We start from the raw sequence: 13,096 nt of genomic DNA on the forward strand, positions 1-13,096 counted from the left end.
TTTTTTTGAAACAGGGTTTCCCTGTGTAACAGTCCTAGCTGTCCTGGAAATAGCTCTTGTAGCCCAGGCTGGGCCTCGAACTCATAGGGATTCACCTGCCTCTGCCTCCTGAGTGCTGGGATTAAAGGCGTGCACCACCACCTGGCAATGAAAAGGTTTTTTTAATAATTAAATATTTAAATGCCATATTCTCCAGAGCTCTGAGCAGTTGAGGGCTGTTTACCAGGTATAGAATCTGTCTGGAGAAATGGGTCTAAGCTTGACTATACTGGCTCCCAACTTATCAGGTAAGATTTACACTCATAAAAAGACAGGAAGAAGAAAAAAACTGTTTGCAATAGAGGGTTAACAGCAGAACTGAAAATAATAGAGAACAGCTTAATATATTTTATACCATATTTTTGTAAGAGACTTAAAAGTACATACCAATTTAAAACATGAGATTTATTATTTTGTAGTCTGGAATGAGATACAATGAACAAACATTTAACAGTAAACATAGGTGCATTTAAGTTACATGTATACACACAACACAGAGTGAACAGGAATTGGGCAAAGTGGATGCTTTGGTGGGCTCTATCAAAGGCATGCCACTGCGTAAAACACACATGTAACAGAGTCAGCACCAGAGGACTAGGCAGGGAATACCTCAGTAAAGATGGCAGGACTTGGTCATCTGATCTGGCTCTCAGTTAAGATGATGGTGAAGTCACTTGACCTTAGTTAAGATGGTGGCAGTCACATGTTGTATGAAGAAACCAAGTTTTTTGAGCTGCAGGAATTTTAAACATAATAACAAGAGAGACCTAGAGGCATGATCCACCCTGTTGCTGAGCTACTGCACCACGAGCCACGCCACAGCCACGGTGGGGAGCAGAGGCTGAAACAGAAAACAGATGCCTTGCAGATCTGACTAGTCTTGTTTTCCTGGGACCAGCGGTAGAGGTGGCAGGGATAGTTTGAGGAAAAGCAGAGCCGGCAGGACACCAGCAGAGCATTCACAGGCGGGTGGCTGATACTTTGAGGGCTTATGCCATAGCTGAAAACGTGGAAAACCTGTAAAAACAGAGAACGAACACCACAGGACCTATAGAAGGGCATCTCCTCCCTACAGGCGACTCAGCAACCAGAGGCTGGAGGCCGCTCTGAGCTGTCTCTCAGGGCAGGAGGGACCACTTACAAGTGGCCCAAAAGGAAAGAAAAAGAAAGGAGAATGAAAATTCCAAGGGAACCCGGGCCCCAAATGGAATGCACCACACAGCATGTGCATGGAAAACCAACCCTGGGTAGTCCGACTACGTTTTTTAGCTACAGGAAACAACCAGAGATGAGTGTCAGCGAAGGGCTCAACTGTAGCCATGAAGGCTGTGGTTGGCTGACTGGGAGGGGAAAACTCACCACCGAAGCCACTGGTGTGCGTAGAGGTCGCGCTGTTCAGGCAGATTTCCGGTTCCCGAGCCCAGGGTGTTTGGAATATTTCTTAAAGCGAAGCCTCTTCGCCAATGCAAATAAACCCAATCAGACTAAATCAAACCAAATGAAAAGATATCCAGGTTTAATTGGACTTCTGTACTCTCAGGTGGCCCAAGGGGGGAACGGAAAGCCAACACGACCACCCAAGAGAAAGAGGGAAGACCACATGTTTAATCTCTGAGGGGCAGCTTAAATAGCCTGTGGGAGGGGTCTTGACCTTTCCTGGGGAGGGGCCAAGATTTGGTGGGCTTCCTTGACCCTCCCTGGGGAGGTGGGCTTCCAAAGATGGATACCAGGGGCTGGGATGACTGTATAAGGGGATGACAGGGAGCTGAGGTGATGCTTATGATCAACATTTTAGGCTCTCTTTGGATAAAGGGGTGTTGACTCAAGTCTGGCTACTTCCTGCGGGCATGGGGTGATGTCGGGGAGGGATGATGTTGGGGAAGAAGAGAGGTGGGCTCACGCTCAGCGAGAGGTGTGGCTGTCATTCCGGAGATGCCAGGCATCTGTTCCTTGAGGGAGATGAGAAGGCAGGTGACTAGGAGAGAAAAATATTGTTATTACCCATCTTGTTTGTATCAACAAAGATGAGTGTGCCAGGATAAGGAGCAGATAAGCCCCTCATTGTGGCATCTTGGAAAACCAGAGTGTGGAAGGTCCTAACTGCTGGACAGACCAAGTATTCTGAGTCTGAAGCAATGGTACCAGCATGGATGTCCCAAGACAATCAAGGAGGTAGTGAAAATTACCGTTAAGGTTCAAGAGGCCTAGGAACTAGCTAGCTGTTTAAGGAGTACTCTGTCCCCTGGGGAGAGCGGGGCAGGTTTAGGGGCATTGGGGTCCACTGGTGTGGGGGCAGGGAGACAGCTGTCAGTGTGTGAACAGAGAAGAGACTTCAGAAGGGAGAGGTAGGGTAGATACCCGGCCAGTGGAGGAGTTTGGGCTGGGAGGTGATAGTTAAGGAGAAATGGCCTGCCATAAAGAAGCTCAAAAGGGCTCAGACCCGTAGGGAAATGTGGGGTGGCCCTGAGGTGAGTAAGGGCAATGGGGAGAAGGGAGGGCCAAGATAACCTGAGTTCAATGGAGAGATTGGTTAGCTGTTGTTTGATGAGTCCATTGGCCCTCTCCACCTTTCCCGAGGATTGTGGGTGGTAGGGGATGTGGAATTTCCAGATGTTGAGAGCTTCTGACACGAGCTCCATGACCCTGGAAGTGAAGTCTGGGCCATTGTTTGTCTGGATGGCCCGTGGGATGCCAAACCGAGGAATGATGTGGTCCAGGAGTACCTGAGCCACCACATCTGCCGTTTCCCTAGAGGCCGGAAACACTTCTATCCACCCTGTAAAAGTGTCCACAAGTGTTAGGCGATAACGGAGTTTTTTATGAGTAGACATATGGGTGAACTCAACCTGCCAATCTTTACCTGGTTGGTGTCCACGAAGCTGATATAGAGACTGATGTATGTGGAGAGCCCCCTGTGGAAAGAACTGGGCACAGGTCTGGCAGGAGGAGTGAACCTGTGAAATACGATCTCGGAGATGGGTGGGGTCAAAGAGTGGCCCCAAGAAGTAGAACAAAGCTTTGGGGCCTACGTGTGAGGTCTGGTGGATGTCTGAAATGATCGACAATGCCTGGTCATGAGGAAGGATGGGACAGTTATTTAAGTAGAACCACCCATCCTTTGTTTTTGTGGCCCCCCTTTTTATGAGCTTGTCCCTCTCTTTTGGTTGGTAACGGGGCTGATAGGAGGGAGTTAAAAACAAAATACATAGCGGTGCGGTGGTGCACCCCTTTAATCCCAGCACTTGGGAGGCAGAGGCAGGCAGATCTTTGTGAATTTGAGACCAGCCTGGTCTACAAGAGCTAGTTCCAGGACAGGCTCCAAAGCTACGGGGGGTGGGGGGAATGGGGGCGAGAACAAAATATGTTCTGAGGAATCAGAGGAGCTGGAGACCAGCCCCTAAGCCACTGAGTCAGCCTTGGCATTGTCTAAGGCCACTGGGTCCTAGGAGGATTGGTGTCCCCAACAGTGAATAATGGTTACTTCTGTGGGGAGTTGGAGGGCCTCCAAGAGGTTGGCTATAAGTGGTCCGTTAACTATGGGAGTGCCCTTGGTAGTAAGGAAGCCACTTTCCTTCCAGAGTGTAGAATGAGTGTGTGGGCTATCAAGAAGGCATATTTAGAGTCAGTATAGATAGATATCAGCCCATTGGCCCTTGGCTATCTGGAGTGCCGTAGTCAAGGCAACTAATTCAGCCTTTTGTGAGGAGATTCCCAATGAGGCGGGTCACTTGTACTGTGTTAGTGGAAGTGACCACTGCATAGGCTGCCTGGCGGTTTCCTGATTTATCTATAAAAGAGCTTCCATCAACAAACAGGATGAGTTGGGGATCTGTAAGTGGCTGGTCTAGAAGACCCAGCCGGGGTGAGGTTAAAGCCTCTACAGCCTCTGGGCAAGAGTGAGAGGAGGTACCAGAGCGGGAGGGAACAAGATGGAGAGTTATGGGATTTAGGGCAGGACTGGAGGCCAAAGTAATTTGAGAGTTTTCTAGAAACAGTAAGTGAAAAACCTGGACTCGTGAAGGCTCAAGAAGAGAGAGAGAGGAGTGTCTCAGAAGGTCTGAGAGGCAGTGGGTGGAACATACCGTGATTCACATGGACAAGGGGATCGTGAGAGCCTCCCGAGTGAGTGCAGCTGCTGCTGACAGAGTTCTTAGACATGGTTGCCATGCACAGTGAGGTCTGGTTGTTTGGATAAAAATGCGACATCCCGAATCGAAGGCCCAGCCTGTTGGGTTAGAACTCCCCTGGCCACTCCTGACCTCTCATCTGTATAGAGGTGGTAAGGTCTCGTGGGGTCTGGAAGAGCAAGAACAGGGGCTGTTAGAAGGGCAGAGTTTTAAGTGGGGAGGAGCAGGTCCCATCTACCCCCATGACTGAAACTGCTGAGGGGAACATAGGCCTGAGTGAGATGTTAAAACAGAGGAGGTAGCTCCCACGTCTAAAAGAAAGGCAATGGACTTACCCACTACCTGCAGTGTTACCCCGGGCTCAGAGAGGGCGATGGGTCACCAAGTCTGGGGGTCGCATCAGTGCTCCGCCAGGCAGAGTAATTCGAAGGCTGGCGCAGTCTCACTTACCAATATTGGTGAGGTTGAACCTCCATGGCATGGCATAGAGGACGAGCCCACATGGGGCCATTGTGATTTCCAGTGTCCAGGTTGCTGGCAGATAGGACATGGCCTTGTAGGCAGAGGCCCAGGGCAATATCGTGCCAAATGGCCATTTAGACCACAGTTTAGCAGCCTACCCGGCAAGATTGACTTAAACTAAGCTCCCGCGGGATGGAGCCTCATGGTTGACTTTCCCTGTCCTCCTTCTGGGGGTCCCGGTGGCCTCGGGGCAGCTGCTAGGGCTTGGGATTGGAGCGTTGCCGCCTGTTGCAGCCTCCTCTGTCGGGAGGACTCAGCTGCTTCTTCTCGGGCATTAAAAACTCTATAGGCCATTTTCACCAATTCCTGTATGGGGGTTTGGGGACCTTCCTCAGCCTTTTTTTTTATTTATTATGTATACAATATTCCATCTGTGTGTATGCCTGCAGGCCAGAGGAGGGCACCAGACTCCATTACAAATGGTTGTGAGCCACCATGTGGTTGCTGGGAATCGAACTCAGGACCTTTGGAAGAGCAGACAATGCTCTTAACCACTGAGCCATCTCTCTAGCCCCCAGCCTTTTTTTTTTAAAGATTTATTTTATTTATTGTGTATACTGTATTCTGCCTACATGCATGCCTGCAGATCTCATTGTAAGCCACTATGTGGTTGCTGGGAATTGAACTCAGGACCTTTAGAAGACCAGGCAGTGCTCTTAACCACTGAGCCATCTCTCCAGCCCCTCAGCCTTTAAAAAAAAAAAGAAAAGAAAAGAAAAAGAAAAGTTTTTTTTTGTTAATATCTGGTGCTGAGAAATGGAATGTGTAGCCAGGACCATGGCTCCCACTGAGAAGGCTGGGTCAGATCTAGTATATTGAACCATGATCTTTTGTAATTGGCTTTAAAAAATGGCTGGTTTTCACTGGCTAGCTGTGTGATTTCTCAAAGTTTGTCAAAATTAACCCCTTTTTTCTGAGACCATCTCCATACCCTGAAGGAGGCATCAGACCATGATGTCCCACCTCTGTTGGGCATATTGGCCAGGTTGATGATCCCAGTATGGTTCTCTGGCTGGCACTGCCACTTCTCCCACAGGGACCGTACTGTCTACTAGGTGAGTCTGGTCTGCGCACTGTCTGCCTGCTACCTGAATTCTACTTCACTCTTCAGCGAGAGAGAATAGAGGCCTAGATGGCGTAGAAACCATGCCAGGTTAGATTGGAGGCCTGGGACAGAAAGTGAAACTCCTTAATATAAGCAGAAGGATTAGCAACCGCTTTTCTACCTGAGAGAGATCCCCGGAAGAGAGAAGGGAACAAGAACTTTAATAACGTCATCGGCTCCCACTACCTCCTGGAGAGGGCAGAGAAGGGCAGTGTTATATGGTGTGATCTGGTGTGAGAGGAGACAGGGGAGGATTGGGAGAGATTAGGCCAGTGTGTAGAAGGGGTCTAAGAAGTGGGTTATGGCACGGAGGGGCAGGAAGATGCGGTAGGAGGGAGGAGAGGGTCGGGAGAAAGTTGATCTTGAACCTCCGGATTGACTAGGGAGGAAGTAGGTAGGGGTGGGTAAGGGGAGGAATGTGGAGACTGCTGTTCCACAGGAGGGAGTTGGGTGTTAGGGTTCAAGGGAGTTTGGGAGGAGCCAGTGTCTCTGGATGCACGGTCACGGCAGAGCTTTCTGGGATGATCAGGAATCTGAAGGCGCCGCTACCCTGGTGACCAGAACCGATGCTGTAAGACACTGGCTACTGAGGGAGTGGCAAGAGTGCAGTGCCCAGAAACCGAGGACATATGAGAGTTCTGTCCATTTGTCCCCACGGCCGCAAAATTTTCGAGGTCCTGGAGGATGGAAAGCTCAAGAGCGCCCTCTGGTGGCCATCGCGTCCCATTGTCAAGGTCGTATTGAAGCCAGATCTTAGTGCGTAAAGAAATTCGCCCTTAGGGGCAGATTGTATCAGACAGTCCCAATTTATAAAGATTTTGTCGGAAGCAGCCCAGGGGCGATAACGGATCTGGCTTCAAATTGCAAGAACCCATTTAAAAGTCTTTGCCAAATTGTGGGACTCAAGTCTGCCACAGTACGTTCACCGGTACAACTCTTGAGCCAAAACAGGGTTGTGAAAAATGAGTGGCAGACGTCTCTGGTACACACAATTTTCACCTCAGTGAAGTCCGGCCTTGCCGCTTGGGTTGGACTTTCACTGCACGATGGTAACTTCAACAGAAAGTCCAAAAAGGTACAAAAATAAACGTGAATGGGTCCTGTCTCCCTACCGGCATAAAGCAAAAAAAAAAAAGGGGGGGGTGACTCACTGAGACAAAGCCAATATTAGCCTGGAGGCCAATTTTAGCCTGGAGAAGACCGCGTGTGCTAGAAGGGCATTTTCCTACACATGGCCCTGAGCCCACGGGAAAAACAACCCCCTCTCCGTGGGACCTCCAAAATGTTAGGAATATTTCTTAAAGCTGAGACTCTCTGCCTATGCAACTAATCCCAATCAGACCAAATTAAAAGATATCCAGTTTTTTTTTAAAAAAAGATTTATTTATTTATTATGTTTACAACATTCTGCCTCGATGTATGCCCGCACACCAGAGGAGGGCGCCAGATCTCAGTACAGATGGTTGTGAGCCACCATGTGGTTGCTGGGAATTGAACTCAGGACCTCTGGAAGAGCAGACAATGCTCTTAACCACTGAGCCATCTCTCTAGCCCCCAGCCTTTTTTTTTTAAAGATTTATTTATTTATTATGTTTACAACATTCTGCCTCGATGTATGCCCGCACACCAGAGGAGGGCGCCAGATCTCAGTACAGATGGTTGTGAGCCACCATGTGGTTGCTGGGAATTGAACTCAGGACCTCTGGAAGAGCAGCCAGTGCTCGCTCTTAACCTCTGAGCCATCTCTCCAGCCCCCAAAAGATATCCAGGTTTTATTGGACATCTGTGCTCTGAAGTGACCCTGAGGGGGGAACAGAAAGCCAACACGACCACCCAAGAGGAAGAGGGAAGACCAAGTGTTTATTCTCTGGGGGGGGGGGTAGTTTAAATAGCCTGTGGGAGTGGTCAAGAGGAGGGGTCAAGGTTTGGTGGGCTTTCTTGACCCTCCCTGGGGAGGTGGGCTTCCAAAGATGGATGTTGGGGCTGGGATGAGACCCCCTGAATTAATAGAGGGTTCCACGTGTTCTCAGCTGGCCCGCCTGTGGGTGGGAGGGAACATGGAGAGAGCCTGACCCAGTCACAAGCACCAATGTTATGGTTTAAGTAAAATGCTGCCGGTCCCCCGAGTGGCAGCAGTAGCAGCAGGCACAAGACCGTGGCAGGTCACAGAGACAGGCAGGTCCCAGGCAGGGAGCCGCACAGTGGGTGAGAGACAGAGAGCCATGCAGAGAAAGTGGGTATTTATTTAGTGGGTTATGGAAGGGAAAAGGGGGAAGGGGAGAAAGGGGAAGAGCAGAGAGAGGCAGAGACAGAGAACAGAGAGAGGAGGGGGAAAGGGAGAAGTGGGGAGAAGGGAGAGAAGCAGAAGCTGCCTCTTCAGGAGAGAGAAACAGAAAGGGAGTAAGGGGCTCAGGCTGGAAGTGGAAGGAAGATCCACTTGCCTGGGTGGATGGGGGAGGGAGTGGGCGGGGCTTTTCTCTTAAAGGGACAGGACAGACAATTACAGAAAAACAAAACTGAATGCCTGGTCTACAAGAGCTAGTTCCAGGACAGGTTCCAAAGCTGCAGAGAAACCTTGTCTTGAAAAACCAAAAAAAGAAGAAGAAAAAGAAGGAGGAGGAGGAAGAGGAGGAGGACAAGAAAGAGGAGGAAGAAGAAGCAACATTTTTCCCCTAATGTAGCACAGAGCCCCCCTTGTTGAAGAAAAATCAGAAGAAGAAGAAGGAGGAGGAGGAGGAGGAGGAGGAGGAGGAGGAGGAGGAGAAGAAGAAGAAGAAGAAGAAGAAGAAGAAGAAGAAGAAGAAGAAGCAGCAGCAGCAACATTCTTCCCCTAATGTAGCACAGAGCCCCCCCCCCTTGAAGAAAAATCAGGTCCACAACCCTCCTATTCTGTAAGCTTAATCACTTGGCTGGGGCCCACTGCCATAGACCGAGTCATTTGGTAAAGAGTCTTATGGTGAATAAAGCCCCTGGATCCATGCCCTTCCAAAAGCACAACCTTTGTTGGGATGCCTAATTCTCCAGTGTATCCTCCAATCCAGTTGACCTCTTTCTGCCCATCCTGCAGAAGTAAAGGTAATGTTCACAGGGTTACACCAGCGCTCCTGAAGTCCCACGCAGGAAATGCCTACCTTTTAATGTGTTGGGAGGGGAGACGCTTGCGGGAAATGTAATCTCTCTTAAGGGGAGAGCTTCGCCGTAAGTGTCCAGTGGACTCACAGAACCAGCGGGTGCAGTAGTCACTTACTCCCCCGCATTTCAGGTGGTCCTTCCAGGCTCTACCGGCGGCATGTTCTGGGCACGCATAGGAATGCGGTTCTCTGCTCTGCAGTTCTACAGAGGAGTGGGGTAAATAGGGACTCTGAACCATTTCTGAATCATAAGGGGGTTAGAACTTGCGGAGATCCACAGGGATACTGGGGACCACAGTGATATTGCTGCCACTCGGAACTTCGTCAAACCCAGAGTTTGAGTGCATTGCTTGGGCCTTGGCAACCTCCCATCCTCTGTAGTCTTCCTTGAGGGCAAACAGGTCTACAGGCCTGGCGTGGGTGTAGTGGATCCAGGTGACTATGCCGACAACATTAATGACAGTGGATACAGTCAGCAGGATGACAGGGGGTCCCTTCCACCTGGGCTCTAAGCGCTCCTTGACGGTGCCTTCTCACACAGACCCAGTCCCCTGGCAGGAACCTGTGGGGTTCGGGAGGGACACCAGACTCATAAAGGGCCCTAAACTTTGGCCATACATGCTTATGTATGTATGTATGTAGTATGTATGTATGTATGTATGTATGTATGTATGTATACATGCTTATGTGCCCATTGGACCCCTCATATGGCATCAAGGAGGTCTTGGTCATCCAGCTCCGCCAAGAGGTCTGTCTACAGGCTTGGAATATTAGGGATGAGGTACCAAACATAAGCTCACAGGGTGTCAGCCCCATTTGATAGGGGGAATTTCTAACCCTGAACAAGGCAAAAGGAAGGAGGGCCACCTAGTCTGTGCCAGTCTCCAGGGCTAATTTGGTAAGGCTCTCTTTTAGAGTTATGTTCATGCGTTCTACCTGTCCTGAACTCGGGTCTATAAGCACAATGTAATTTCCAATCACTCCCCAGGACAGGGCCTAAATTCTGACTCACCTGGGATACAACAGCCAGTTTGTTATCGGACCCTATCATAGTAGGAAATCCATACCTGGGCAGGACGTCTTCTAGGAGCTTCTTGGCCACCACCTGCGCTGTCTCATGTTTGGTGGGTCCATCCTGAGAAGGTGTCTATAAACAGTAAGTACTTATATCCATATTTTCCAGGTTTAATTTCAGTGAAATCTACCTCGCAGCATGCCCCAGGCTTTTCCCTCTGAGTCAGATCCCAGAGTTTCTGGGATTGGCCACAGCATTGGTTAGCTGACAGGCTTTACTTTAAGAGACTACGTCCATAATTTTCTTATGTTTTTATGTTTAATTTAATTATGTTAATTGATCCCTGATCTTAACTCCAGAGCGCCTCTGTAGATCTTTCATTCTGTGGGTCCCCATGTGAGAGGAACAATGAATCTTTTGCAGTAACTGTAGGGGAATGTGATACAGTAGTGGCGTTGGGATATCCGGACTTATCGGGAAGCCAGGATATACTTAGAGCTGCAATAGGACAGCTCTGGAGGCTGGAGCTGCGAAGGGACCACTCAGCCCTGGAGGAAAGGTGTCCTGACTATCGGGAAGCCAGGCTACCTGAAGCTGGGGTGCGGTTGGGAATGGTCTTCTTGCAGGGTGTGGGGATCCTGCTCCTCTCCTGGAGAGCCGCTACAGCTGAGTTCTGCTGTCCCCTTACAGGAGTGTCCTAGCAGAGCTATCTGCTTCTTCTCTGGCCCAAGATGTTTCTTCTGCTAACACTATGCTAGGGGAAGCCCCTGCAGAAATGTAGCAATCTCCTCCAGCTCCAGCGAAAAGTTGCTACTTTTCCTCCGCTGGCATTGTTCAGCCCCCTTAAGGAGCATCCTAGCAAAGTTCTTCTGTTCTGTTCCACCTTGCTAAGGCCCCCTAGGGAGCACCTTAGCCAGGTTTTTCAGCTAAGTCCTCTAAGGGACTTCCCAGACAAGTTCTTCTGCTCTGTACCAGCAAATGAAGGTCATCACCCAAGACTCCTTTGAGAAAGAGATTTATTTGGGAAGGAGGAATCCAGGAGAGTGGCTGCCTCTGCCAGGGAGGGATTAACAGCAGTTCTTTAACTGAAGGGGTGGAGAGGCTTATGTAGGGCTTCTCTTAGGGGCGGAGTTTTCCCAGGGAGAAAGGGGCATTAGTTTTTCCCTGCTCAGGGACTGGTCATTTTAGCTGGTCAGAGGCACAGAAGGCTCTGACTTTATGGCCAAAGTGTGTTTCTTTCACTGGTCCTTTTTAGCTTTCTGACTCTAATCTTAGGGCCAGGGCATATTTCTTCCACTGGCTCTGATTCTAGGGACAACGTGTGTTTCTTTGACACTAGTTTCAGAGCCAGGGCACAGGTCTTTAGTCCTGGGTTCAGGAATAAAGATGTTTCTTTCCTGACACAGGCCTCAAATACAGGGTGGTTTCTTTCACTGGCTCTGGGTTTCGAGTCAGGGTGCTCAGTGGTTGGTTGGTTCCCTGCTCCAGCTGGCCCTTTTACCCTACAGTAACATTTGCCCCAAATGGACAGGTGGAATAATTTTGCTGTCCATCTATCACCACCATCCCTCCAGGCATTGCCCCATGGGGAGGGATTTTATCCAGGCCAGGTCCTCCCAGGTATATTTGGGAGTCTCCGGAAAAACAGGGGTCCTGGGACTACTAGAGATGAAGCCAAGATCAGGCTGTCTGTACTGTTACCTCCCAGGCTGTCTTATCTGGCAAATGTTGCCCTGAGGGACAGGCCCGTCCCCCTTCTGGTGCCCCAGACACTTTCTAGGATTTCCACAGGGCTTTGAGAAGGGCCAGAATTTCTTCTCTATTTTTTTTAAATATTTATTTATTATGTATACAATATTCTGTCTTGTGTGTCTGCCTGCAGGCCAGAAGAGGGCACCAGATCTCATTTCAGATGGTTGTGAGCCACCATGTGGTTGCTGGGAATTGAACTCAGGACCTTTGGAAGAGCAGGCAATGCTCTTAACCACTGAGCCATCTCTCCAGCCCTCTTCTCTGTTTTTGGTAGTCTTTCCCTCTGCAGTCAACAGTCCCCTTTCTTTACATATCACCCCGTGTACACAGACAGTAGCAAATGCATAACAGCTATTGGTGTCGACGTTAATCTTCCACTCCTGTCCTAATTCTAGAGTCTTTATCAGGGTTACTAATTCTGCTCTTTGAGCAGAGGTGATAGTAGGCATTGGCTCTGTCCAAACTACTTCTTCCGAGGTACTGACCGCAACCCTGCACACCTCTCTGTCAGTTCTGCCCAGAGCTGCTCTATCACTGTATTGGGTGACTTCCACATCAGGCAGATGGGTGTCCTCAGATCAGGTCAGACACAGTGTACCTGAACCAGGATTCCAGAGAAGTTGTGCAAGGGTGCTTCCAGGTCTGGGGAGGGCATCTGGAACATTATTCCAGCAGGATTGAGTAACATGGTTTGATTGTGAGTCATTCTGGCATTACTCAGCCACCTGTTGGGAGCTGCTTTAGGACGCCTCAAGTATGAGGGGTAGTTATGGTGAGATTTTGTCCCAAAGTCAAGCTGTCACCATCTTGACTAGGAAGGCCACATCCACTAATTATGCACAGACAGGAAGGCCATCCAGCTGCCACAGGGTCCTAGTCAGTTCAGCAAAACCTGGAATCCACAGCAAAATCCGGCTAGGACACACTCCCTTGTCTAGCTGTGGTGGGAGTCGGGACTTAGGCACCGTCACATTTTGTGCATCTGAGAGCCACCGCTGTCCTCCATTTAGGATGTGCCCCAGCTATGTTACCTGCTGCTTGCCGATTTGGGCTTTCTTGACTGAGGCATGGTGTCTTAGGTCCAGCGCGGCCTGGATACCAAAACTGGCAGAGGGTGCTCAGATTGAGACACGGAGGCTTCTTTTCAGGTGGAAGAATGGAAACCTTTATTTTGCCTCAGCTAAAGCCTTTTATACCTCTACTGCTTCTGTGGAAAACCATGGCCAGAAAGAACACAACATCCTTGTCAATTACAGACCACAAGGAAGTTCTGATGTTGGTCAGGGGGAATAAGGGCAGCTAGATCACAACAACTCCCCCCCCCCCCATTTTATTTTATAAAGTAAACGGTATCTGTCTTGTTACTTTGAGTGGAAAACCTTGTCTGTCGTGGGGAGTAGCCCTC

The sequence above is a fragment of the Alexandromys fortis genome, unplaced genomic scaffold (assembly GCF_014885135.2).
Source record: "Alexandromys fortis isolate MF-2015 unplaced genomic scaffold, M_Fortis_MF-2015_v1.1 scaffold_56, whole genome shotgun sequence".
Lineage (NCBI taxonomy): Eukaryota > Metazoa > Chordata > Mammalia > Rodentia > Cricetidae > Alexandromys > Alexandromys fortis.